Source organism: Mirounga leonina, unplaced genomic scaffold (genome assembly GCF_011800145.1).
Source record: "Mirounga leonina isolate KUSES-001 unplaced genomic scaffold, KU_Mleo_1.0 Mir_129, whole genome shotgun sequence".
In the NCBI taxonomy this organism is placed as follows: domain Eukaryota; kingdom Metazoa; phylum Chordata; class Mammalia; order Carnivora; family Phocidae; genus Mirounga; species Mirounga leonina.
The window spans coordinates 73631547-73637394 of record NW_023270323.1 but is presented as its reverse complement, the minus strand read 5'-3'; positions in this window follow the sequence as shown (position 1 = coordinate 73637394).

The window sequence follows — 5848 nt, the reverse complement described above, 5'->3', positions numbered from 1 at the left end:
AGTTTAAGGGGAAATAAGAAAAAGAAAGTCTTTGTTTTCCATCTGGAAAGAATTCTGAGATGTTTACTAGCCACCTTCTCCCTTCTCCCTCCTAAGGCTTAAATATGTTCAAGAACCACCAGACCTGAAGTGAAGTTATTACTACTGGCTTATCTTGAGCAGATTTTGGCTTGTAGATAAATACCCATGTGGGTTGAATTTCTTCCATAATTGGCTTAAAATATAAGAGTATAATTAGTGAGTCTTGAAGTTGAATGAATTTACAAGCCTGAAAACTCTTAAGATAAGCCAACTGCCTGTGGCAATACCCCATCCTAACGAGAGGCTTTTCAGGGATTTTCTGAAAAAGGATACTCATCAGTCAGTACCCCAACATGGTTGTTGTTAGAAGCTCTCTTTAGCCCATCATCCAGGTAAGAAGCCTAACATCTAGGAGATATCCTTGATACCTCCTTCTTTCTCTACCCAGCGTCAAGTCCTGTGAGTTTTACACATTTCCGTTATCTGCCAATTAGGCATCCAATCACCTTCTATTATGTGCTGTTCTACCCTCTATCCACTCTGCAGCCAACTGTGAGTTTTTCCACACAGAAATACTACCACATAGTGATCTACTCACTATCGCACCCCCATTATGCAGCACCATGCCTGGCACCTGCTAGATACTCAATAATGAATCATGGCATGCTGACGAGTGGCTGACAAAGCGAACCATGGCATTTCAGGCAAATTTCACCTTCATTTTCCTTACCTGAGATGACTATTGAGATATATATATATATACTATTCATGTGGACTGAGGAACCAAATACATATGATCTAGATTCATGTCCAAAGTACCAAAGACCAGCAAGCCTACTTAATTCGATAAAAATTTTATTTTCCAATAGAATAAATCTGTCTTAGAAATTTTTTATAAAGAAAAAGAACCTTCCTCTAGTCTTAAAATAATCTTCATTCTGGTGGGCCAATATGATACCTGGCAATGAGTAAACTCAGGACGTGAAGATCATGTTAGGATGAGTGTCTCAAACTCTGTGACACTAAAAGGTACAGGGCTGTGTGCTGGGGAACACGACATGCTAGGCTCAGGGAGAAACTTGGCACTTCCGCCCATGCAACACTTTAAATTGAATGATGAGGGAAGTGGGGAAACATAATGTTTATGCTTTCCAAAGTTTATGTTATATCCACCAAATCCTTGTTTTAATTCTATGCCATTTCTTGTTGAATTTATTTTATGTGCCTTGTTTACATCTTGATAATAAAAGAAAATCATTCACTCCTACACACTGGATCAATTTCCTACAGCAATTGCTCTAATTTGACTTTTGTTTTACAGACATGTAATTCTGTTAAGTTTCATTTCCTTAGTGAGTTTTTGAGGGAGTTTGGGCATTTGTTTTATGCGATTTCAGCATCATGCTTTATTTACGTCTTTAAATTGAAATATCTTTAAATTGAAACATCTTCAGTCTTGCCTTGTTCCCCCATATTGTGCATGGATATACATGGGAGCTGTGCTTGGGATCCACTTAAATGTTCTTCTTGAAACCTAGTGAGTTTCTAGTCCAATATTACAGGGTTGGTCCAAAAATGGATTATGATTACAGGACTCAGGTTTTTTTGTTTTGTTTTTTTTTTCCTGAAATTTTTCAATGGCTTTTTTTTTTTTTAATTTTCTTGAAAATTATGCCTTCATCTTATGACCAATCTTTCTCAGGTCCTGTGGCACAGGGGGGTTCTTCAGCATCACCCCCAAGTTCTAGAATTTTCTCAGTGGTACTTTATCCATTAACAGTTGTTAGATGTTCTTGTGAGGGGGAATGAAGTTAGCAGCAACATATGTCACCATCTTGGTGATACCACTCCTCCCACCCTGTTTCCAAGTATTCTTCATGCTCCAATTAATCCTTCCCCCCTGAGATCGTTCTTTCCAATATCCTAATTTAATCTGGACTCTTTGCTCCCTAAAAATGGTTTCCTAACACCTATTCTCTGGATTGGGTTAAATTCATTACTTTCTGGAAGCCAGGTCTTCCTCTTGGTTTCTACTTTCATTTTCACTGGTGTATATCCTCAAATAACTTCCTAAAAGTGGGTGTGAGGGTTATAAACTTTATTCATTATCTATCCAGACAGTTGGCTGCATATAAACTTCTGGATTGGCAAAGTATTTTTTCCTTCATAACTTTGAAATTCTTTTTTTTTTTTTTTGGCCTCCAGTGTTCCTGATGCTCTGGCCTTTATTCCTGGGTGGAGAAACTAATTTTCTCTCTGTGAGATTTTAGGCCCATTGTTTAGTTAATAGTGTCCTGAAATTTCTCTAAGTGTAGAATACATTACTGTTGACAAGAGTTACAGTGTTGTACAGTGTATCTCTGGAGCTTGTTCATCTTGTTCATCTGAGACTTTATGTCTGTTGACTAGCGACTTCCTATTTCCCCTTCTCTCCAGCCCCTGACAACCACCATTTTACTCTTAGATTCTATGAATTTGTATATTTTACATATAATTTTACTCCTGTAACTGGAATCATGCAGTATTTGTCTTTCTGTGACTGGTTTTATTCACTGAACTAATGTCTTCATGGTTATCTACATTATTGCATACTGTAAAATTTCCTTCCATGAAGGCTGGGTAGTATTCCATTGGATGTATATACTACATTTCTTAATCCATTTATCTATAAACACACATTTAGGTTGTTTCTAGATCTTGTCCATTGTGAATAGTGATGCAATGAACATAGGAGTGCTAATATCTCTACAAGATCCTGCTTTTGGGCGCCTGGGTGGCTCAGTCAGTTAAGCATCTGCCTTCAGCTCAGGTCATGATCCCAGGGTCCTGAGATCGAGCCCCACATCAGGCTCCCTGCTTGGCGGGAGTCTGCTTCTCCCTCTCTTCCCTGCCTGTGCTCTCTCTTGCTATCTCTGTCACTATTTGTCTGTCTCTCTCTCAAATAAATAAAAGCTTTTTTTTTTTTAAAGATTTTATTTATTTATTTGACAGAGAGAGGCAGTGAGAGAGGGAACACAAGCAGGGGGAGTGGGAGAGGGAGAAGCAGGCTTCCCGCGGAGCAGGGAGCCTGATGTGGGGCTCGATCCCAGGACCCTGAGATCATGACCTGAGCCGAAGGCAGACGCTTAACGACTGAGCCACCCAGGCACCCCTCAAATAAATAAAATTAAAAAAAAAAAGATCCCGATTTTCATACTTTTGAATAAACACCCGATGTGTGATTGCTGGACAATATGATAGTTTTGTTGTTGTTGTTGTTGTTGTTGTTGTTGTTGTTGTTATTGTTGTTTTTAAAGCGAGTAGAAACCACAGTGGAATTTCTAGCACAAGGTGGCCTATGATCAATGATCTGGTGAATGCTTTAGATCTTTTTTTTTTTAAAGATTTACTTATTTATTTGACAGAGAGAGAGAGAAAGAAAGAGAGAGCACAAGCAGGGGGAGCAGCAGGCAGAGGGAGAGGGAGAAGCAGACTCCCAGTGGATCAGGAAGCCTGATGGGGGACTCGATCCCAGGACTCCCGGATCATGACCCAAGCTCAAGACAGGTGCTTAACCAACAGCCACCCAGGTGCCCCAATAGTTCTATTCTTAATTCTTTGAGGAACCTTCTTCATACTATTTTCCATAAAGACAGCAGGATTTGCATTCCCATCAACAATGTGCAGGGTCCCAATTTCACCATATCTTCACCAACACTTCTCCTTTTGTTTTTTTGTTTTAAATACTAGCCACTCTAACAGGTGTGAGATGATTATCTCATAGCAGTTTTGATTTGCATTGCCCTGGTGAGGAGTGACACTGAACATTGTTTTTTGTTTGCTTGTTAGCTTTTTTTACTTACCTGTTGGCTATATCTATGTATTCTTTGGGAAAATGTCTATTTGAGTCCCTAAATAGTCTTTTTTAAAGATCAGGTTATAGGGTTTTGTTTGTTTGTTTTTGTTTGTTGTTTTACTATTGAGTTGTAAGTAGTCCTTATATATTCTGGATGTTAACTCCTCATCAGATATCTGTGTTATGGTCAACTGTTGATGTCTCTTCCCCTAAATTCACATGTTGAAATCCTAATGTCCAATGTAATAGTATTAGGAAGTGAGAACTTTGGGAGATGCTTAGGATATGAAGGTGGACCCCTCATTAATGGGATTAATACTGTCAAAAAAAGAGACTCCACAGAGCTTCCTGGCTCTTCCACCAAGTGAAGATACAAGAAGAAATCTGCAACGAGGGACACCTGGGTGGCTCAGTCAGTTAAGCGTCTGCCTTTGGCTCAGGTCATGATCCCAGGGTCCTAGGATCGAGACCAGCATTGGGCTCCTTGCTCAGTGGGGACCCTGCTTCTCCCTCTGTTTGCTGCTCCCCTTGCTTGTGCTCTTGCTTTCTCTCCTCTCTCTGACAAACAAATAAAATCTTAAAAACAAACAAGCAAAAAAATGAAATCTGCAACTAGCAAAGGGGCCTCATCTGATCCCAGATTTCCAGCCTCTAAAACTATGAGAAATAAATTTCTGTTGTTTAAAAGCTACTCTGGGGACACGTGGTTGTCTCAGTCAGTTAAGCATCAGATTCTTTTTTTATTTTCCAGTACCATTTTTTATTTTATTTTATTAATTTTTTTATTCTTATGTTAATCCCCATACATTACATCATTAGTTTTAGATGAAGTGTTCCATGATTCATTGTTTGTGCATAACACCCAGTGCTCCATGCAGAATGTGCCCTCCTCAATACCCACCACCAGGCTAACCCATCCTCCCACCCCCCTCCCCTCTAGAACCCTCCGTTTGTTTTTCAGAGTCCATCGTCTCTCATGGTTCGTCTGCCCCTCCGATTTCCCCCACTTCATTCTTCCCCTCCCGCTACCTTCTACTTCTTCTTTTTTCTTAACATATATTGCATTATTTGTTTCAGAGGTACAGATTTGAGATTCAACAGTCTTGCACAATTCACAGCGCTTACCAGAGCACATACCCTCCCCAGTGTCTATCACCCAGTCACCCCATCCCTCCCACCCCACCCCCCACTCCAACAACACTCAGTTTCCTGCAATTAAGAATTCCTCATATCAGTGAGATCATATGATACACGTCTTTCTCTGTTTGACTTATTTCACTCAACATAATACCCTCCAGTTCCATCCACGTCGTTGCAAATGGCAAGATCTCATTCCTTTTGATGGCTGCATAATATTCCATTGTATATATATACCACTTCTTCTTTATCCATTCATCTGTCGATGGACATCTTGGCTCTTTCCACAGTTTGGCTATTGTGGACATTGCTGCTATAAACATTGGGGTGCACGTACCCCTTCGGATCCCTACTTTTGTATCTTTGGGGTAAATACCCAGTAGTGCAATTGCTGGATCATATGGTAGCTCTATTTTCAACTTTTTGAGGAACCTCCATATAGTTTTCCAGAGTGGCTGCACCAGCTTGCATTCCCACCAACAGTGTAGGAGGGTTCCCCTTTCTCCGCATCCCCGCCAACATTTGTCGTTTCCTGACTTGTTAATTTTAGCCATTCTGACTGGTGTGAGGTGGTATCTCATTGAGGTTTTGATTTGGATTTCCCTGATGCTGAGCGATATTGAGCACTTTTTCATGTGTCTGTTGGCCATTTGGATGCCTTCTTTGGAAAAATGTCTGTTCATGTCTTCTGCCCATTTCTTGATTAGATTCTTTGTTCTTTGGGTGTTGAGTTTGATGAGTTCTTTATAGATTTTGGATACTAGCCCTTTATCTGATATGTCATTTGCAAACATCTTCTCCCATTCTGTCGGTTGTCTTTTGGTTTTGTTGACTGTTTCCTTTGCTTTGCAAAAC